This window comes from Schistocerca gregaria, chromosome 10, assembly GCF_023897955.1.
Source record: "Schistocerca gregaria isolate iqSchGreg1 chromosome 10, iqSchGreg1.2, whole genome shotgun sequence".
Lineage (NCBI taxonomy): Eukaryota > Metazoa > Arthropoda > Insecta > Orthoptera > Acrididae > Schistocerca > Schistocerca gregaria.
The window spans coordinates 206,638,318-206,660,830 of NC_064929.1; the positions used below are offsets into that span (position 1 = coordinate 206,638,318).

The 22,513-nt window shown below is 42.2% G+C and overlaps 1 protein-coding gene across 1 annotated transcript in view; it reads left to right on the forward strand.

Annotated features, from left to right (window-relative positions):
* The first annotated feature begins 14,476 nt into the window (after positions 1 to 14,476).
* LOC126293182 (reelin domain-containing protein 1) overlaps positions 14,477 to 22,513 on the forward strand; it is a 109,670-nt gene continuing 101,633 nt past the window's right edge. The window contains exon 1 of the mRNA XM_049986283.1: positions 14,477 to 14,579. The gene's annotated coding sequence lies outside the window, so the exon portion shown is untranslated. The remainder of the gene's footprint in view (positions 14,580 to 22,513) is intronic.

Sequence of the window (22,513 nt, forward strand, 5' to 3'; positions counted from 1 at the left end):
GAAGACTTCTCAGGAAATGTAGTCCGTCAGTAAAGGAATTAGCTTACAAAACATTCGTTTGAGTGATAATTGAATATTACTCGTCAGTATGGGATCCGTGCCAGATAGGACTGCCGGCCGGAGTGTCCGTGCGGTTCTAGGCGCTGCAGTCTGGAACCGAGCGACCGCTACGGTCGCAGGTTCGAATCCTGCCTCGGTCATGGATGTGTGTGATGTCCTTAGGTTAGTTAGGTTTAATTAGTTCTAAGTTCTAGGCGACTGATGACCTCAGAAGTTAAGTCGCATAGTGCTCAGAGCCATTTGAACCATTTTAAACCAGATAGGACTGTTAGAGGGAATGTAGAAGATCCAAAGAAGGCCACTGCGTTTCATTTGATAAGCACGAAAGCGTCGCAGAAATGACATAGAATTCCATTGTCAGGCACAACAAGAGATGCCTTCTGCATTACGATGTGGTTGGGAGATTAGAGCCCTCGCGGAGTATTCGCGACTGGAACAGGAAACGGGGGGAAGAGACAGTGGTTCACGAACAACCCTTCGCCACACACCGCAAAGTGGCTTGCGGAGTATAAATCTAGATGTAGATGTAGAATTAATGACTGAATTTAAAAATTTTAAATACTGTCATAATCCTCTCATTAACACTCGCAACACCAGGAGGGTTGCTTTATGCCCACATTTTGAAAATATCGCAATTTAATCATGTGCTTCCTGTTTTAAAATGTCTAAAAAATGTTTTTTGTTTTTAATTGTATCTGATACCAGCTTCTGTAATTGTTTCCAATTTTTCAGTAAAACACGACCCAAAAATTTAAGTCTTAATAGTGAATGTGGCTATTACCAACAAATTTCATATTAATATTTTTAGATTCAGGGCTCTTCTTACGCATCGTTGGACCTTTAAAGAGTGTGTTGTGAACAAAAGTAAATGACAATTCACGTAATTTTTATTTTTTAAATTTTTTGTGGAAATCACCTCCCGTCGCTGTTCACATTACGGAAACTGTGTTTGCGTTGCTAAGACTGTGCTAAAAGATTTTTTCGAGTTCTATACCCTATTTATAGATCTGTATATATTTAAAAAGTATGTTGTTAATAAAAGTTAACAAAAATAACGAAATTTATTTTTTTAAACTTTTTCTGGTGGGCAATAAAGAAACTTCCCACAGCCCCCTTTCTCTTAGTACAACACATTATAAAAAAAATGCGTTGATGTTATTAGGATTAAAACGTATATCGTATGTCAAAGGTTCAACATAATGAGACTGTATTAAAGTTAGAAACTGTGTATGCTTCCTGAGAAGGTTTGAGTCATGGCGTAATGCCCAGATTACATTCGGCCTGTATTTGAGAACAAATTTTGCAAATATTTTCAAACTTGTAAGACACTTTTTTTCGCTGGCACCCCACAAAAAAACAATGAAAGGAAAGAAACTCTGTCGCTTACTACGTTTTCGTTTCCCATGCATCAAAACTCCTGCATCATGCATGACGTTTTAATTTATTAATATTTTACTAATAACTGCACTCGTAACACTCTTTGGAGACAGTGTTCACATGTACCACTGAATGCAGCTGCAAGTTAAATAACTGTCAGGAGATATGACGGCATAAACATTCAGTTGAGTGAAAAACTACCTTTTCCTTAAAACGAGTTCGTACCACCAAGAGTGTACTTATCCTATGTTTGTCAATGAGAGTACTTAGCAACATACAACAAATTTCAATGCTTAAAATCAAATATTTAATCACATTAACTCATTTGTTAACAAATGAGAAGTTTGAAGCTGTTTAATACAGGTGAGTTAGATTCTTTAGAGCAGGGGTGCCCAGTAAAAGTTTCTCGAGGACCCCCTCATCTAGCATGATTGGTACCTTGTCATATCACAGTATCAAGTACCTAAAAAAGCCAATTTTAGAGTCTTTTTATGCTTCTTCTATTTTTGGTACTTAGAAAGAAAAAACAGACATATTCATTACTGAAAAAAAAATTGAGCTTGAAACTTTTTTCAATTTAGCCATCATTGTTATTGTTAAATTTTTGATTATTGCTCAAAATCTTTGTCTTCAAATCTGGGTGGTCAGTATAACAAAATCCTTAAAAAAATAATGGCCGATTGTCGTCTGAAATGCGAGTTTCTGTGTAAAGTGACTGTCAGTTGTCAGCTGCAAGGAGGCAGCGCGCGCAGTCTAAGGCATACAGCAGAACTATTTCCCTCTAACTCTAGTTTTGCGCTAGTGTCAGTTGGCTCTAGGAAGACGCTAGACGCAGAAGATAGCGTTCGCTAAAGCTCTGCTCATGCAGGAACCGGCCAAAACAAAAAAAAATATTATCATACGAAAAACATTTAATATATTTTTTATTCTCATAGTATCTTGCGAACCCCTCTGGCATAGCTAGCGGTCCCCCGGGGCTCCGCGGACCACCTATTGGGAACCACTGCTTTAGAGTATGAGGGCTTTCTGGTCTAGGCCTAAACACAGTACTTCATGTGTATAGTAAGTATTGTGGGAGGTGGTACTACAGACTAATTCGAATAAAACACTCTACAGGGCGCTTCTAAAACCAGTGCGGAAGATAAGTGGGCTGGTAGTCTGGGTCATAAGAAGCAAATTTTCAAATAGCAACCTATGTCTGAATCGCTTAGCCTTCGGCCTTTGGCGTCATCCACCGCTGGGAAGATAGGCAAAGAACCCGCCATTTGAGTCGACATGGTAACAAATCTGCAGGGCAACGTTTTCAGTTTCTGTGTCAGGTCCAGGTAAAAGAGAAGTGGGCTTGACCTTTATTTGCCAACAGTTACAAAAATGGCTAGAAATTCCGACGTTCTGCTCGAATGCACGTTGTGCAACGACAGCTCGGCGATGTTGCACCCTTTCAAATACCCCGCACAAAGTGGGGAGAGGTTGCCATAATTCGCGCTATCAGCACCTCATCCTCGACAAGTGTTTGGCAAACAACATATTTCAGGTGTCCCCAGCGAAAAAATCGCGGGGCGTTAAGAAGGGGGGGGGGGGGGGGGGGACATGCAGGCCATGTACCCACCGACCGCGCCCTATCCAATTCCTAACAAAGATCCCGCCCAAATGATTTCGCACCACGTGACCAAAGTGCACAGATGGACAACCATGTTGGTCCCACATCCACTGCTGCACACTGAGTAGTACATGTTCCATAACTCTGGCAACATCTGCTTTAGGAAGACAAAGTGGGGAGAGGCTGCCATAATTCGCGCTATCAGCACCTCATCCTCGACAAGTGTTTGGCAAACAACAGATTTCAGGTGTCCCCAGCGAAAAAATCGCGGGGCGTTAAGAGGGGGGTGGGGGGGACATGCAGGCCATGTACCCACCGACCGCGCCCTATCCAATTCCTAACGAAGATCCCGCCCGAATGATTTCGCACCACGTGACCAAAGTGCACAGACGGACAATCATGTTGGTCCCACATCCACTGCTGCACACTGAGTAGTACATGTTCCATAACTCTGGCAACATCTGCTTTAGGAAGACAAAGTACCTGTTTGTGATCAGTTGTCAGGGGAGTATGTATGAACCAATCAGATTATCGCCAACCAAACCTGTCTGAACAGCGACGGTGAAGCGGTTTTGGCGACTGTTACGTTCTTTAAAAAAATACTTATTTTAGATGAATACTTCTTTTAGAATCAATGTCTGAACTGTAAAATGGATGCTAAACTCGAATTCTGGTGTAGCCTGTTGTAACTGTAAGTGCTTGCTCTGTGTTATTGTTAGCAAAAACTTCATACGAACTGATTGGGCAATGCAACTCGCAATACCAATAAAGAAATGCAGTCACTCCAAAATACATTCAGCCCCTTAGGCACTGAATCCTGTGGCCCTGTTCAAAACTGATAATTCTGGTCCGTGTGTACACAACAATAAATTAAATCGTCTTACCTCTAAAGCAGCAACGGTGGAACGCAACACATTCTGGTCTCTCATAAAAGAATTATGAATGCAACCTACAGGCTCAGCGGTGAACAATGTTGGCAATAATATTTGAAATGCACATGAAATTCTTTTCGCTTATAAACGAGAACATTTAACAAAATCCAACTTCTTTAAGAAATATGTGACCTGGACAGGAAGGCGGTACAGATTGTGGTGAATTACTAACAGTGATTTTTTTAATGAAATTATATTGCAAGTTGGCTTTTCAAGAACATTTTACAACTGAAGTTACATTGGTAAAAAAATCATTTTTAATAATTGACCCACAAACAATGAGTTTTTTACAGCAAGTATTATCTAACCTCACTAAGCCAGCATAAATGCAATTCATCAGTTAATAATTGGCAACCAATGCTGTACAGTCGCAATAAAGTCATGAGATGTTTAATTGACTCTTTTATTAGAACATGTTACGCGTTTCGTGATTACACCCATCTTCAGCTCCTTTGTGATGTCTGAAGATCGGTGTAATCCCGAAACGCGTAACATATTATAATAAAAGAGTCAATTAACATCTCATGGCTTTATTGCGATTGTACAGCATTGGTTGCCAATTATTAACATAAGTGATCGAAGGCCTCAGACGGAATTTAATGTCTTGTATATCATCGCAAATCATTTCTACTAATCGACCCACAAACAATGAGATTTTTACAGCAAGTATTATCTAACCTCATTAATCCAACATAAATGCAAAAACTTTATGCGAACTGACTGGGCAATGCAACTCCCAATACCAATAAAGAAATACAGTCACTGCACCGTACCGAGGAGTCAAACAGTATATTGCTCCCTCCTACGTATAACTCGCGAAGAGACCATGAGGATAAAATCAGAGAGATTAGAGCCCACACAGAGGCATACCGACAATCCTTCTTTCCACGAACAATACGAGACTGGAATAGAAGGGAGAACCGATAGAGGTACTCAAGGTACCCTCCGCCACACACAATCAGGTGGCTTGCGGAGTATGGATGTAGATGTAGATGTAAATCATCAGATTACATAGAGCTCTGTTAACAAATCTTAAAAAAAAACATTACAAAAGTGAACTCTCTAACCAGCCTTTTTATCAGTCAGTTTACGTAAATTCTGGGGCTACTCAACAACTGCAAATTAGCAGCCAACTCATCTATACTAACGCGCTAGCAAAATGAAAATCGTAATTATTTAACATCTTTACCTAGCTTGCGTGACGACTTCTGCTCCCATTTCTTGTAATTCCTACACATAAAAGACACCACGAAAACTGCCAGCACAATACTCTTTCACTCACGAACAGCCACCTACAACCGTGCGTCCAGCGCTCCCTTACTCCAACATTACAATCTCAGACTAGAAGAAGTTATCTCTGGCTCTGCGCTCGTGCACAGTCAGCGACATGCTTCATAAAGCCTATCAGAGGCATACATTGTGATAAAGTCGTATACTAGGTTTATTTTAATTTACAGTAATGTTATTGTCGTATTCGGGTGCCACATAGAGGTGTGCCCCAGCAGTTTCTTTTATGTTCGGCTAAGCGGATGTTTACACTTCTTTTCGTTGTCCACAACTGCATGGGATTTTGTATACCCCAGGTGTTGCTAGGGGCTGTCGGGCGTTTTTCCAGTTCTTAAATATTCCTTTATCTTCTTGGTGGATCTGTCGCTTAGGACACATCGAAAAATCGGCCGCAGCTGAGCATGTTTTTCGAGACGGGAACCACAAAATTAAATTTAATGAGACAAGCGATCTAGCATGAACATCCCATTATCATGCGCTCATGTATAGAGAAGCAATAGAGATACACGAACACCATAATAATATTAATAGAAAACAGGAAGTTTTAAGTTGGACGAAATATGGATGTCGACGTTGCGCCAGCAGAAAGACAATCGATTACTCTTAATCGAGAATGATGACGCCTTCCGAAGATAGTCATACCGTTGGCATCATGTGACGAATGGTGGTGCCCTCTATGGGCTCTATAAATGCCAGACTACCTGGAGCCTCTGTGGCAGTAGCCGGACGACCTCAGAAGATGTCTCCCGCAGATGGAGACGAAACGTCAGGGGGAAATTTTATACATCGACCACTGCCTCTCAGCCCGGAAGTTTCAACTGAAGACTAAATGGAGTCGTCAATCAAATTCAAGTATTTAACTTCTCAACTGATTTTTCATAAATGCATTTTCGTGCTCTTTTCACAGCACCACATGCAGCTCTTCTGAGGTGGTAATAGTGTTCCTTTATGACAGTAGCGCTGTTCACAATACGGTCAATTCGTCTCTTACGTTTTATTTGTAGAGTTCGGCTGTCAACCATTCTTACAAGCAAAATATATAGGAGTAGTGTCTGGGCCCGCTGGAGATCGAGAAACGTGACCATTTCTATCGATACACCTTCCAGGGAATGTTAGGTTTAAACGTTGCGTCACCTGGTGACTAGAATATGCAGGGGCCCCGTCATCCTAAAAGAACACACCCATCCTTGTACCAAAAGGGACCTCTCCCAGTATGCTGAAAACTCCTTTTGAGAAATACGGTAATACCTCATGATAACACAAAAGGATCAATCAGGTCACTGTTCATCATGCCAAACACCAAATTTACAGAAATACATCTCCACAAAGACGTCTAGGTTCTCGCCGGAACTCGAATGTCAGTTTACGAGTGCTACTTATACCATAGCCAGTGAATGTGGCTCCAGAAGCTTTGTTTTTGTCAAACAGACCTGATGATGGTCATTAAAGACCGAAACCGGTATTCTGTTAACAAAAAGCTTATGACCATGAATGTGGCTCCATCAGTAAACAGTACTAAGGGTTTACTTGACGATTTCCGGTCAGCCAACAACTCTTCTCACTGTACATTAATGATATTTCTTCAGTGATTCACTCCTGCAACTACCATCTTTATGCCGACGACATCCAACTGTACATAAGTGCAAGCCCCAAGAACATTGCTGGCGCAGTAGCGAGTATGAACGCAGATCTTTGCTCTGTTTCTCGATGGGCACAGAACCTAGGTCTGAAACTAAACCCCAAGAAATCCCAGGTCATACTTATATCTCATCCAAAGTTAATCAGCCGGTACTTTCGCGAAACAGTCCCTCAAATACTCCTCAATGGTACCCAACTACCATACCAAAAAACAGTAAAAGACCTTGGAATAATCTTGGATGAACACCTAAACTGGGAAGAACAAACAGTCACAGCTTGCCGGAAATCGCTCTCCTCCCTACATGCAATTCAAAAATTTAGAAAAATATTTCCAACCCATGTTAAACAAAAATTAGTCCAAACACTAGTCTTGCCTAATCTTTACTACTGTGATGTAGTTCAACACGGCACAAATAGTGAAAATTCTAGATGCCTCGAGCTAGTGATGAATGCTTGCGTTAGATACGTGTGCAATATTCGGTTGTATGATCATATCAGTCCTTCATACTCCCAGCTAGGTTGGATACGCCCACATAAGGCACGCGATCTCCACACGATGTGCTTACTTCATCGATTTCTTAGCCACTGGTGCCCCCAATACTTATCTTCTCACATTAAACACCTATCATCATTCCACAATCGCAACACCAGATCGGATACGTCTATCATCTTGGCTGTACCTTTACATAACACAAAATCTTTCTCCGTGTCATTCTCCATCTCAGCCATACGACTATGGAACGCGCTCCCCTGTGATCTGCGTCTTATCCAGAACTACTCAACATTCAAGAGGGAACTCAAAACATACATATTAGGGACGGTATAGCCACCATTCTTGTGCCCCTCCCATCTCTTTCTTTCTCCTCTCCATCACAGCTTCGAATTTTACCGTTCTATTTCTCTTCCTCTAACCTATCTACCTCTTATATATCTCATTCACCCCGTTCTATCGTCTCATGTCTGTGATCGATGAGAATAACTCACAAGCTGCAAGAACATAACGACAAAATTCCCAACTAACAATGTGACTGACATTCAGAAAAGAAAAGTATGTTTACTTTCATATACATAGTCATTATTATTATTATTATTACTATTATTATTACTATTATTATTATTATTACTATTATTATTATTATTATTGATTGTTATAATTATTTTTTATTGTTATAATTATCATTGTACTACTGTTATAATATCTATTTTTTTCTTTAACATCAATACTGCATAATAGGCTATATTTCCTTAATGTTATGTAGAAACTGTAACTCGTTCAATCTGAGTATGCCTGGTTAGGTGTAAGAGAGGGCCTGAAGGCCCTAATCTTGCCAGGTAAAATAAATGCATAAATAAATAAATAAATAAATAAAATAGAATCAAGAGGACCGACCTACTCATCATCACCGAAGGGTTTGGCCAGATATAAAAATGACAGAAGTCGGAGCTCCACATGGCCACGCATTTAGGGAAAAAAATGCATTTTAGACACGGGTTGGGTGGGGCACCAACGATTCGTGTTAGCGTGGTTTCCAGTCATTGGTTGGCGCAGCAAGCACAGTACAAAACTCTAATCCGACGGTCTGGGGGCTGAGTCCCTATTCAGAAACATCTCTTTTTCCATTTGAAATTTTTACTTTACTTACTCTGTAAATAAACAGACATGATGTACAAATCGTATTTATTAATTTCTCTGTGTATAAAAGACAATGTCCCGACAGAATGACTCACTCGCTGCCTCATATCGCCGAACCCAAACTCCTAAGGATAGCAACTTGATATTTGTAGAGGGTGTTGTACTGTAGGCGTCGGTTAAGACAGGATTTTTCTAAATTGCACCTCTAAGGGGGTGAAATAGGAGATGAAAGATCTTTAGAAAATACATCGCCTTACGGCAATTTCGAAGCTACGAAATATGGTATTTGGTTTCTCAGTCAGAACTAAAAAAAATTATATGTTTCAGCATTTTTGAAAATTCAATCCCTAAGGAAGTGAATGAATGGGAGAAAATATTCTTACCAATAGATCATTAATACAGAACTACTAAAGCCTTTTTAAAGCTACATCTGTGAAAACTGATATTTGACTTCTCAGTTAGAAATAAGCAATAAGTATGTGTTTCACTGTTTTTGAGATTCAACTCCTAAGGGAGTGAATGAATGGGTGAAAATATTCTTACCAATAGATCATTAATACAGAACTACTAAAGCCTTTTTAAAGCTACATCTGTGAAAACTGATATTTGACTTCTCAGTTAGAAATAAGCAATAAGTAAGTGTTTCACTGTTTTTGAGATTCAACTCCTAAGGGAGTCAAATCGGGATGAAAATTCTTAAGAAAATGTTTAGTTATACTACAATATTTTTAAAACTATTGAAAGTGATATTTCGCTTGTCAGCTAGATACAAAGAAATGTGTGTTAGGGGATGAAAATTTCTACGGAAATATCACCACAAGAATGCAGGAGACATGACTAACAAAAACCTTGAACGTAAGCTACCAGAATCGATTTTTGGTCAGAGGTACATTCGCAAAAGACCATGTATGCTTCTGTGATTTTAATTAGCGTGAAAAGTTTAGAAGATGTTGCAATTTCTGAGCAGCATAAAAATTCAATTAAAAGAAACAAAACTGTGCAGACCAATAGTCTAAGCGAGGGAAGCAGCGGGTGGTGAACTAGTATTTTCATAAAAGATATGAAAAAGAAAGGCAGAGAAAAATTTCGAGGAAGGGATTGTAAGACGTACAGGAGAACCCCGCATATAAAATTATACACTTTTATAATTTTACAGCTGATGATTTGCATTAGCTAGGGTGATATTAATCGTAAAGAAAGGGGAAGCAGTAATTTTGTCGGCGTGTTGCACACGTTATAAAGGCCGCATTTTAATTTTCTTTGTAAAAACATAATTGGTTTACAATCTTAAAGTGTCTTCTACCGTCGCACAGTTTGGCAGCAATCCATGAGTAACGCATCACTTTGCCAAATGTTGTTGAGGATGGCTTGTGATGTACAGTGTGTCGGGCTATAGGCATACACAAACAAACGCCAATAACGAAAGAAATGGTTGAAAAGGCTCTGAGCACTACGGGACTTAAGAGCTGGGGTCATCAGTCCCCCAGAACTTAGAACTACTTAAACCTAACTAACCTAAGGACATCACACACATCCATGCCCAAGGCAGGACTCGAACCTACGACCGTAGCGGTCACGCGGTTCCAGACTGAAGCGCCTAGAACCGCACGGCCACACCGGCCGGCACAACGAAACAACTCAACGTTTTATGTTGCTCGGTAAATATGCAATCGATAGAGACACTCTCCAAGATGTGATCCTCAACATTTCTCGAACAGCGCTCAACCACTTGGCGAAAATATTTTGGAGGTCCTGTGTGCAACATTGGAGAGATAAAGTCATAAACCTTAATAAGAACTGAAAGACAAACAAGTGCTTTAGTGTATCTCTAGCCTGTATAATGAAATATATCCTGAGACAGTCTTCTTGGGAGGTGATTTCATTTCCTCATTCGGCGAAATAACAGCTGTTTTTATGCTTTTTGATCAAAATCTTTAGCGACGATGAAAACAGACATCGCAGGGATAAACCTGCGGTATGTATTTGAGGGGAAGGGGGATCAGTTTAACATCACACGATGGCATCTTCATCATCAAAAATCATGTCGTGTAGTTGGTTTGTTTGTCCCCCCCCCCCCCCCCCCCCCCCCCCCCCCCCGCTGCTCCGAGTCAGTTAACAGAAGAATTTCCGTTTCCTGCACATGGGGTTTCATCACCTGAAATACAATACATCGAGCATTAGGTAGGTATAGTTACAGTAATTGGTAAGGAGCGGCTAGGTCTCTCGTTCTGAGGGTTCTGCAGAAACTTAATTACGTATACAGACTGTTTATCCATCCTGGGAATCAAGAATCTCGACGACTTTTGCCTGTTACCGACATTGATACTGGGAAGACTTATGTCCCAAGAAGTCCAAGACTTCCGAGGATGTTTTATTTTTAATTTTCAAGTGGGATAACAAATGACCCAAGAAACGTTTTTACGTTTGATATAATAACAAATTAACAATTTTCTGAAACTTCCTTGCAGATTCAAACTGTGTCTTGAACCGAGGTTTCAGTTCGGGACCTTTACCTTTCGCGGGCAAGTGCTCTACCATCTAAGCTACCCAAGCACGACTCAGGACCCTTCCTCACAGCTTTCAATCGCGCCATTGCCTCCAAACTTCATAGTCAGGGAGTTCCACATCAGCGCACACTCCGTTGCAGAGTGAAAAAGTGGTTGTGGAAACATCCCCCAGGCTGTGGCTAAGCCACGTTTCCGCATTAGCCTTTCTTCCAGGAGTGCTGGTTCTGCAAGGTCTGCAGGGGAACTTCTGTGAAGTCTGGAAGGTAGGAGGCGAGCCACTGGTGGAAGTAAAGCTGTGAGGGCAGGTCGCAAATCGTGCCTGGGTAGCTCAGAGCAAATGGAACGAACAATAACGAACCAAATGAAACAAAAAATAAAACAAAATAAAATAAAGTTAGTAGAATTTCAAGAGGAAAGTGTTGAAAATGGGAGAATTCCAAGGCAAGAGGGAGAAGAAGACAGGGTCAAAATGGTGCGAGGAGAGAAAAAGGATACACAATGAAAAGAAAGAATGCTTGAGGGAAAAAAAAGAACAAAGAAGGAAGCGTTGAAATTGGTGCGTGGTCCTTAGATGACCCAAACGAAGAAAGAAAGAAAGAAGAGGAAAGTTAGTAGAGCACTTGCCCACAAAAGACAAAGGTCCTAAATTCGAGTGTCGGTCCGGCAACAGTTTTAAGCTGCCAGGAAAGTCTTCCATATCAGCGCACACTCTCCTGAGAAGAGAAAATTTTACTCTGTAAGAATTTTCCGGTTTTTTTAAATTAATTGTACTATGAAAACTTGCTTCTTGCCGACTTTCATGATCCTGGCACAACCCGAGGCATTGTACAAGTTGTAATGCGTGAGTTTGTGAGCATAAAATTATGTAACATAAATGGCTGCATCTTCTGATTGCACCAACTTAGAAGCTTGACTTTGTTGCATTACCACAGAAACATAGAGCTAACTATGTGACGTAAATTTGAGCTTGATACGTCTGTCCGTTCCTCAGAGGGAAAGGATCTCAACAGACATTCAGACATACAGGGGAACTAAAAGAAGAAAAACATGTTTCCGTATGATAGAATTACAAGTTAACAATTTTCGGATTTTTCCCCTTAGTTGTTCCGTTAAACCTTGCCTCTTGATTCTAGGCCTAGGGGAAGCCCCCTGAAGGCTTTGATGTATGAACTGGCGACTATCGAAATACGTGACATAAATGGCCTGTCTTTTCACTGCATTGACTTAGAAGCTTCAATCTTGTACTCCACCAAGCGACCTTAGAGTTTAGTATGCTACATATATTTCAACTTGACACATCTACCGTTCCTTATATAGTCCTTATCAAGTCGGATATGAACTGTCGGACACCCAGACAGACACACACACAGACAGGCAGACAAGTGATCGTGAAGAACCAAAAAACTGGTACGCCTGTCTAATATCGTGCAGTGCCACTAAATGTTCCCATTGCTAGAGAAAAGTGCTTCCATCTTAAGTAACAGTTGTGTAAAGTCTGATAAATGATATGCAATTTAGTGCCACTCCCACGACTTTAAAGACAACATTTCTACACAACGTCAAGGAGAGATTTCTTTAACAGAGTGAGAAATATTAGCCGGGATAATCATTTTTGAGATCAAACGAATTGTTACGCTGACAATAGGTAACTGGATTTATATATACACTACTGGCCACTAAAATTGCTACACCAAGAAGAAATGCAGATGATAAACGGGAATTCAATCGACATATATATTATACTAGAACTGATATGTGATTACATTTTAACACATTTTGGGTGCATAGATCTTGAGAAATCAGTGCCCAGAACAACCATCTCTGACTGTAATAACGGCCTTGATACGCCTGGGCATTGAGTCAAACTGAGCTTGGATGGCGTGTACAGGTACAGCTGCCCATGCAGCTTCAACACGATACCACTGTTCATCAAGAGTAGTGACTGGCGTATTGTGACGGGCCAGTTGCTCGGCCAACATTGACCAGACATTTTCAATGGAGGAGAGATCTGGAGAACGTGGTGGCCAGGGCAGCATTCGAACATTTTCTGTATCCAGAATGGCCCGTACAGGACCTGCAACATGCGGTCGTGCATTATCCTGCTTAAATGTAGGGTTTCGCAGGGAAAGAATGAAGGGTAGAGCCACGGGTCGTAACAGATCTGAAATGTAACGTCCACTGTTCAAAGTGCCGTCAATGCGGGCAAAGGGTGACCGATACGTGTAACCAATGGCACCCCATACCATTACGCCGGGTGACACGCCGATATGGCGGTGACGAATACACGCTTGCAATGTGCGTTCACCGCGATGTCGCCAAACACGGATGCGACCATCGTGATGCTGTAAACAGAACTTGGATTCATCCGAAACACTGACGTTTTGCCATTCGTCCACCCAGGTTCGTCGTCGAATACACCATCGCAGGCGCTCCTGTCTGTGATGCAGCGTCAAGGGTAACCGCAGACATGGTCTCCGAGCTAATAATCCATGCTGCTGCAAACGTCGTCGAACTGTTCTTGCAGATGGTTGTTGTCTTGCAAACGCCCCCATCTGTTGACTCAGGGATCGAGACGCAGCTGCACGATCCGTTACAGCGATGCGGATAAGATGCCTGTCATCTCGACTGCTAGTGATACGAGGCCGTTGGGATCCAGCACGGCGTCCCGTATTACCCTCCTGAACCCAGCGATTCCATATTCTGCTGACAGTCATTGGATCTCGACCAACGCGAGCAGCAATGTCGCGATACGATAAACCGCAATCGCGATAGGCTACAATCCGACCTTCATCAAAGTCAGAAACGTGATGGTACGCACTTCTCCTCCTTTAGACGAGGCATCACAGCAACCTTTCACCAGGCAACGCCGGTCAATTGCTATTTGTGTATGAGAAATCGGTTGGAAACTTTCCTCATGTCAGCACGTTGTAGGTGTCGCCACCGGCGCCAACCTTGTGTGAATATATATATATATATATATATATATATATATATATATATATATATATATATATATTGATCTATCTAAAAAATCATTTATAAGTAATTAAAGAGTAATTAAAGTCAGGAAATACTATAAACCGGTTCCGCCACATCCACATCAGTAACCCCTACAGAAACCACACCGTGGCCTCTCCAAATGCTGGATGTCATTTTGCCGGTCCTTGTACAAGCTTATAAGATGACCCTGGTAAAGTGACTGATGTAATGCACGACGTTTCGTACATCTTAGTGCGATAGTCAAGCAGTCTGAAGAGCGTGAGAGATACTGGAGTTAGGTGCAATGAACAGGAGTCGAACTCCGATCCTCCGCCACTAAAAGCGCCGGCTCGCTGTGCTTCGGCTCCGAGCGAAGCTAACGCCCTGCGAAGCAAGGTCAGGGCGGTCCAGAGAAAGGGAGGCCGGTGCTTAGCGAGAAGAAAGCGCAGGCAGCCCGCTCAGTCCGCAAAGGGACGCCGAAGGCGAAGGCTGCCACTGAAGACGGGCGCGCGGGTCGAAACGTCTGCTGCCATACCCTCCACCGCATCTCCTCTCACAGTTATCCGGTGAGTTTACGGGTTCGCTCAGCCGGACAGCTCTCTACGCAACATTGTCTTTCTTTTACTGCACGGCAGTGTCTGTGAATGTCAATGCAATCTTCCTTCCGTCTGACATGTGCGTGTATGTCCGATGAAACTGACTCCCTATTGACAGCCGTATTAAATTATCTAATGCCTTCGCAAACTGCGAGTACGATTGTACAACGCCTATACGATTTACTAATATTACATGAAAATTTGTGCTGCAGTGGTACTCCAACCCGGATTTCCTGCTTTACGCGACCAGTCGCCTTAAAAGCCTCGGACATCCGATCACGCGTCCAAGACCGACTCAAACTTCCATATGTCCAGGTGTCTACGTCACATAGTGGTCGCATACAAGTAGTGCATTTTGCTCGTCAGATTGCCTTAATTTGAGACGTAGACACTAGGACACATGTGGTATAGGCGGTAAAGCAAGAAATCCGGGTTCGAGCCCCAGTCGGCCCAAATTTTCATATAATACTAGTAAACCGTATAGTCGTTGTGCAATCGTATTCGCAATTTGCGAATCCATTTCACACTTCTTTATTTTATTTTTATTTTTAACAGAGTACTGATAATGACTAGGGGAAATGAGATTCATATTTAATGGAATTGCTCAAAAAAAAAAAAAAAAAAGCCCACTGAATATGGTACCATATCTTGGCGCAAATCTATGAAATCGCCAATAATATTGTTAGCATGGAAACTGGAGGACAGGTAGATCTACGGTGCTTTTTACACCCTTTCTACATCTACATGATTACTCTGCAATTCGCAGTTGAGTGCTTGCAGGGGTTTCGTAGAGTCGCCTTCAGACTGTTTCTGTACTAAGGTGATTAAAATTCTTCGGGGTATTGTACGCGTCATTGGATAAAATCATGTTTACTACTTCTCAAGTTGCATATCCCATTTTCTCAACACATGCTAATCGTACAGAGATCAATGAGGCATCGTTAGAATTTTTTTTTTTTTTACATGCTTCTGACACTGTATACGGATTTTGTGCTGAAACTATCTGTTTGTGAAAACTTTTAATAAAAAAGAGGCTTGTAACTATTATAGGCCAAATGGTATCGTATTTATATTTTACGAAGCTAACGTATTAATCACGAATAGAAGACTTCCTTTTCATATTATCCTATTACAAATGCCATTTTATTTGTTTCAAAGCTCTTATTAACTGGCTAATTTGTACAGCATTGTCACAGATAATAGCCGTGACCACTATGATAATCCATTATATTCGCCCGTCATACAATTTAATTTTTCTAAAACAACACACTTTCCGAAACGACCAACATCCTGAACAATTCATTAGATCCGTCAGGATTAAAGCTACACAAACTTATACTAAGGAAAAGCACTATAGTCATGTTGATAACTTCCTAAAAGAGGGCTTAGTCAACTGTGGATTTACGATTAATGCTTAGCTGATTCACGCCGGGAAAGCTGCTGGAATATCATGGTTTAACTTAACAGCATCTGATCGAAGCATTCCTCTTGAGCTGACGAGAAGTCACTACAAACAAGTCGCAGGGAGAAATGCTTCAGACATGATGATTGCGTTTACCAAATTCCTTCTTTACTGGCGGACAACTGCATGTAGTCTTTTCAAGTGTAGCCGAATAGCCGCGCTGGATCAGCCGAGCGGACCCTCTGTAATAAAAAAAAACTGAGTTAATAGGTCAACGACGAAATAAAACGCCACGAGCAGATGCAATGAACTAAGACGAACAAAATGAGATAAAAAAAAAGCGGTCTCAGGCGCTGCAATCATGGACTGTGCGGCTGGTCCCGGCGGAGGTTCGAGTCCTGCCTCGGGCATGGGGGTGTGTGTGTTTGTCCTTAGGATAATTTAGGTTAAGTATTGTGCAAGCTGAGGGACTGATGGACTTAGCAGCTAACTCCCATAAGATTTCACACACATTTGAACTTTTTTTTTTGTAGCCGAATAAACTAGAAGTTTTGCATCCCTTAAAGAAAAAGAAAAACACGAAGGTTACATTCTTACTCCAAATATCATTTACACTGATAGTGTAAAGCGCTGTAAATATTTTTTCTTTTTTTTCAAAATTTTGTGCGTGGAAATGTATATATAAGGATGTATCATAAATTCGTAATTATTATTTCACGTCGTTTAGTTCATTTTCCGAGACTTTTCTCTTCATTCCCACGACTACCCTTATTTCAGTGACTACACTTATATCATTATTTAAAATTATAAAAGTGCGGAAGTTTCGCAATGATGCGCTGGTCGTTCAAAACGTAAACTATCAGACCGTCGTTTCGGTAGTGTTACGAGCCGTGAGGGAAGCAGTTGTAATAAGGCCGAAGCATCCGTTCAACAGTTTTAAAGTGTTTCATACAATGATGGCGTACAATACCCACAACAATTTTAATGATCTTGATACTGGCCGCGGAAGCTGATATAGTTATATTTGTCTGTTGTTCCACTTTCGAATAGCACGTGGTAAAAATGAGTATTTAAATGTTAACGCGCGATATCTTATGTCTCTTAGTGTATTATTATGGCCGCTTCTCCATACGTAAGTGAGGGAGTAGAAACTTTTCTGCCATTCGGAAAGAAAAGTTGGCCTGCGAAATTTCATGAAAACTCGCCGCAACACAAAACGCCTTTGAAACATCCTGGCAGATTAAGGCTGTGTGACCGGTCCCCGACCCAACCTTTGACCCTTTGCAGGCAAGCGATCGACTGACTGAGCTACCCAAGCAGCTGTACTTCAGCCAGTATCTCGTCTCCTATCGTCCAAACTTCACCCAAGCTGCCCTGTTCCCTCCTGGAACAAAAGGATATTGCGGACACGTGCTCCAGCTACAGCCTGTGGGACTGTTTCGTTTCCACTTCCGTGAAGCTTGGAATGTGGGAGATGAGATACTCGCGGAAGGAAAGATGTGAGGGGCGGTTGTGAGTCGTGCTCGGGTAGAGTGCTTGCCCGCAGAGGGCCAAGCTCCAAAGTCCTGTTAATCTGTCGGGGAGTTTCAGATCGGAGCAGACTCGGTTGCAGAGTGAAAAGTCATTTTGCAAAAACGATTTTGTGTTAATGACTGCCCCCCAAGCTCGCTTATCACATCCCTGGCACACATTCTTCTACTTGGCAGCAATATAAAACGATCTGCCCTACTTTCAACTTTTTCGGTGTCTTCCGTCAGTCTTATCTTGTAAGGGTCCCATATCGTACAGGAATACTCCAAAGAAGATGAGCAAGAATAGTGTAGGCAGTCTCTTTAGTACATTTCTTGCACCATTTAAGGGGGGGAGGGGAGGGGGTAGAACTTCAAACGGGCTGACTTGGAGCAGGAGAGGCACCAGAGGACATTTTAATTTCCACTGTCTATACTTTTACAAGTAAATTCATAAGACTTTGTCAGCATGACCAGGAAGGATTCAGGATTCACACTCGTAGCAGCGGAAGTTCAAAAACGTAACAAAATAATTTTTTTACATGTGAAATTTCATAATTTTTCATTTACTATTGGCTGCATTTGTTGCTACAGGCACACTTTTCTTCATAAGTAAGAGAGACTGTTCGATGAATTTCACACAGCATGCAATCCATACTTACAAGTCTCTGCTACTCTAGAATCTATTTAATTTATGAAAAAATGAATGAGCTGTTACGTTTTAAGCTTTATGTTTAGAAAAAAATCAAATTTTGTAGTTAATGAACTAAATTTTTACCACAGTTTTTAATAGATTTTGAAAATTCTAGAGTTTCATACACCTGTAAGTATGGTTTGTATGCTGTGCAAAATTCATCAAAGGATCTCTCTTACTTGTGAAGAAAAATGTACCTATAGCAACAAATGCAGCCGACATTCAGTGAAAAAATGATGAAATTTCACATCTAAAAAAAATTATTTTGTTATGTTTTTGCACTTCCACTGTTATGAGTGTGAATCCTGAATCATTCCTGGTCATGCTGACAAAGTTTCATGAATTTATTTGTAAAAGTATAGACAGTAGAAATTAAAATGTCCTGTGGTGCCTCTCCTGCTCCAAGTCGGCCCGTTTCACGTCCTACCCCCCCCCCCCCCCATTTAACAAGGAAAACTCCGAATGGTACCCCCCTAAGATTTAATGGTAAGATGGCCCAGTGGATACCCCGTTAAAAAATGAACACAGATCAAGAATGGAAACAGGAAGAAGCTGCATTGGACTGTGAAAAAAGAAGAAAAACAGAAACAGTGAACAGTCCAAGCTCAAGATGTGCAACATGGAGCGAAGTTGTTTAGTCACGCCGTCGTGGTTCTGTGGTCAAGGTATATCCGGCACAGAAGCTCAGCATATTGGGTCAGAGGGCTAGCTGCCCTCTGGAATAAAAAAAAAGAAACAAAAACAAAAAAAACTGAGGGGATGGATCGACGATGCATTTGAACGGATGTCATGCGACGTCCGTCCCGAATAAATGCAACGAACCATAACAAACACCATGAGATTTTTTTTTCTAAAAATAAAGTTTTGGATTCTGAAGGTTCAAACATGGCTCTGAGCACTATGGGACTTAACATCTGAGCTCATCAGGCCACTGGAACTTAGAACTACTTAAACCTAACTAACCTAAAGACATCACACACATCCATGCCCGAGGCAGTTTACAGTACGCTTATTCGCCCATTGCTTGAATACTGCTCAGCAGTGTTGGATCCGTACCAGGTAGGGTTGATGGAAGAGATAGAGAAGATCCAACGGAGAGCAGCGCGCTTCGTTACAGGATCATTTAGTAATCGCGAAAGCGTTAAGGAGATGATAAACTCCAGTGGAAGACTCTGCAGGAGAGACGCTCAGTAGCTCGGTGCGGGCTTTTGTTGAAGTTTCGAGAACATGCCTTCACCGAGGAGTCAAGCAAGTATATTCCTCCCTCCTACGTATATCTCGCGAAGAGACCACGATGATTATATCAGAGAGATTAGAGCCCACACAGAGGCATACCGACAATCCTTCTTTCCACGAACAATACGAGACTGGAATAGAACAGAGAACCGATGGAGGTACTCAGAGTACCCTCCGCCACACACCGTCAGGTGGCTTGCGGAGTATGGATGTAGATGTAGATGTAGGCAGGATTGGAACCTGCGACCGTAGCGGTCGCGCGGTTCCAGACTGAAGCGCCTAGAACCGCTCGGCCACTACGGCCGGCGACTCCGAAGTGGGAGATCCGTGTTCGAATGAACTGTCCTTCCGGCCATTGACGTGTCTATTCACTGTATTCAAATTTGTGTTTGCGTCGTAGTGCAACGTCCGTTCGCAACAGCGAAGGGACCTCCAGAAGTTCGCGCATCCTGTTTGTTCTACACAAGTACCGCAAGTCATGACTCTTGCGCTCCGTTTTGGAAGTCTTGACCCCTGAATTCCTTTATTGCGACGTAGTTCATACCCGTTTATTTGTTGTGTTCATTTCTGTGTGAGGTCTATGCGGCATCTCGCATACTCTCACTGTTCGTCACATTTACGGGGTGTTTCAAAAATGACCGGTATATTTGAAACGGCAATACAAACTAAACGAGCAGCGATAGAAATACACCGTTTGTTGCAATATGCTTGGGCCAACAGTACATTTTCAGGCGGACAAACTTTCGAAATTACAGTAGTTACAATTTTCAACAACAGATGGCGCTGCAAGTGATGTGAAAGATACAGAAGACAACGCAGTCTGTGCGTGCGCCATTCTGTACGTCGTCTTTCTGCTCTAAGCGTGTGCTGCTCACATCGTGCAAGTGTGCTGTGGACAACATGGTTTATTCCTTAGAACAGAGGATTTTCCTGGTGTTGGAATTCCACCGCCTAGAACACAGTGTTGTTGCAAAAAGACGAAGTTTTCAACGGAGGTTTAATGTAACCAAAGGACCGAAAAGCGATACAATAAAGGATCTGTTTGAAAAATTTCAACGGACTGGGAACGTGACGGATGAACGTGCTGGAAAGGTAGGGTGACCGCGTACGGCACCAAAGAGGGCAACGCGCAGCTAGTGCAGCAGGTGATCCGACAGCGGCCTCGGGTTTCCGTTCGCCGTGTTGCAGCTGCGGTACAAATGACGCCAACGTCCACGTATCTTCTCATGCGCCAGAGTTTACGCCTCTATATATACAAAATTCAAACGCGGCAACCCCTCAGCGCCGCTACCATTGCTGCACGAGATACATTCGCTAACGATATAGTGCACAGGATTGATGACGGCGATATGCATGTGGGCAGCATTTGGTTAACTGACGAAGCTTATTTTTAACTGGACGGCTTCGTCAATAAACAGAACTGGCGCATTTGGGGAACCGAAAAGCCCCATGTTGCAGTCCCATCGTCCCTGCGTCCTCAAAAAGTACTGGTCTGGACCGCCATTTCTTCCAAAGGAATCATTGGCCCATTTTTCAGATCCGAAACGATTACTGCATCACGCTATCTGGACATTCTTCGTGAATTTGTGGCGGTACAAACTGCCTTAGACGACACTGCGAACACCTCGTGGTTTATGCAAGATGGTGCCCGGCCACATCGCACGGCCGACGTCTTTAATTTCCTCAATGGATATTTCGATGATCGTGTGATTGCTTTGGGCTATCCGAAACATACAGGAGGCGGCGTGGATTGGCCTCCCTATTCGCCAGACATGAACCCCTGTGACTTCTTTCTGTGGTGACACTTGAAAGACCAGGTGTACCGCCAGAATCCAGAAACAATTGAACAGCTGAAGCAGTACATCTCATCTGCATGTGAAACCATTCCGCCAGACACGTTGTCAAAGGTAGTTTCATTCAGAGACTACACCATATTATTGCTACGCATGGTGGATATGTGGAAAATATCATACTATAGAGTTTCCCAGACCGCAGCGCCATCTATTGCTGACAACTGTAACTACTGTAATTTCGAAAGTTTGTCTGGCTGAAAATGTACTGTTGTCCCAAGCATATTGCAACAAACGGTGTATTTCTATCGCTGCTCGTTTAGTTTGTATTGCCGTTCCAAATATACCGGTCATTTTTGAAACACCCTGTACTTGCGAGGCTGATATATTCTTACCACGTGGCTCAGATTCTACAACCAGAACATAGTATGAAAATTGCCAAGACTACAGAACCACAAGAGACACGTCAAATGACAAGACGGAAATTTCATAGTTTTGCGGGAGAAAGGAATAAGGTGGGGTACGAATGAGGTTTGAACCCGGACCTGCCGCTTCGCAGCCCAACACTGTGACCACTCAACCTCGACGCCGTCGTTCTAGCAGCTTGCTCTATATGGCACTTCTTGAGCTTGGACCATTCACTGCTCTTATTTTTTTTTATTTTTTTTTTTTTTTTTTGGCAGTTAGGTACACCTTCTCCCTGTTTTCATGCTCGATCTGCATTTAGGTTTTGACGCGTTATCGACTGGGCCACCTTATTACAGAATCTGAGGGGACTGGTTGGGACCCTTTTAAGTGTTCTGGTCCTAAAGCCCAGTCTATGGCTCGCGATCCCCATTTCAGATTCTATATAATAATTCCAATTGAAGACTTCACAACTGTAATTTAGTTGAATCGAAAGCCTTTAGATTCGTGTGATTTTTTTGTGTAGACGAAATTTAACAAAACGTTGTAAGTAGTGTAATGTGTAGCACCTCAGAATTTCAGTTATTCAGGGAGAACTGCCACTTTCCACCCCGTACACGTGTCTTGTCTGCAAATGTTTGACATTCGTTTAGATCTTCTGACGAATTTACTACACTATGTATCCGGACACCCCCCAAAACATACGTTTTTCATATTAGGTGATTTACTGCCAGGGACTCCATCTCAGCGACATCCGTAGTCACCAGACATCGTGAGAGAGCACAATGGGGTGCGTGGAACTGACGCACTTCGAACGTGGTCAGCTGATTGGGTGCCATTTCTGTCATACGTCTGTACACGAGATTTCC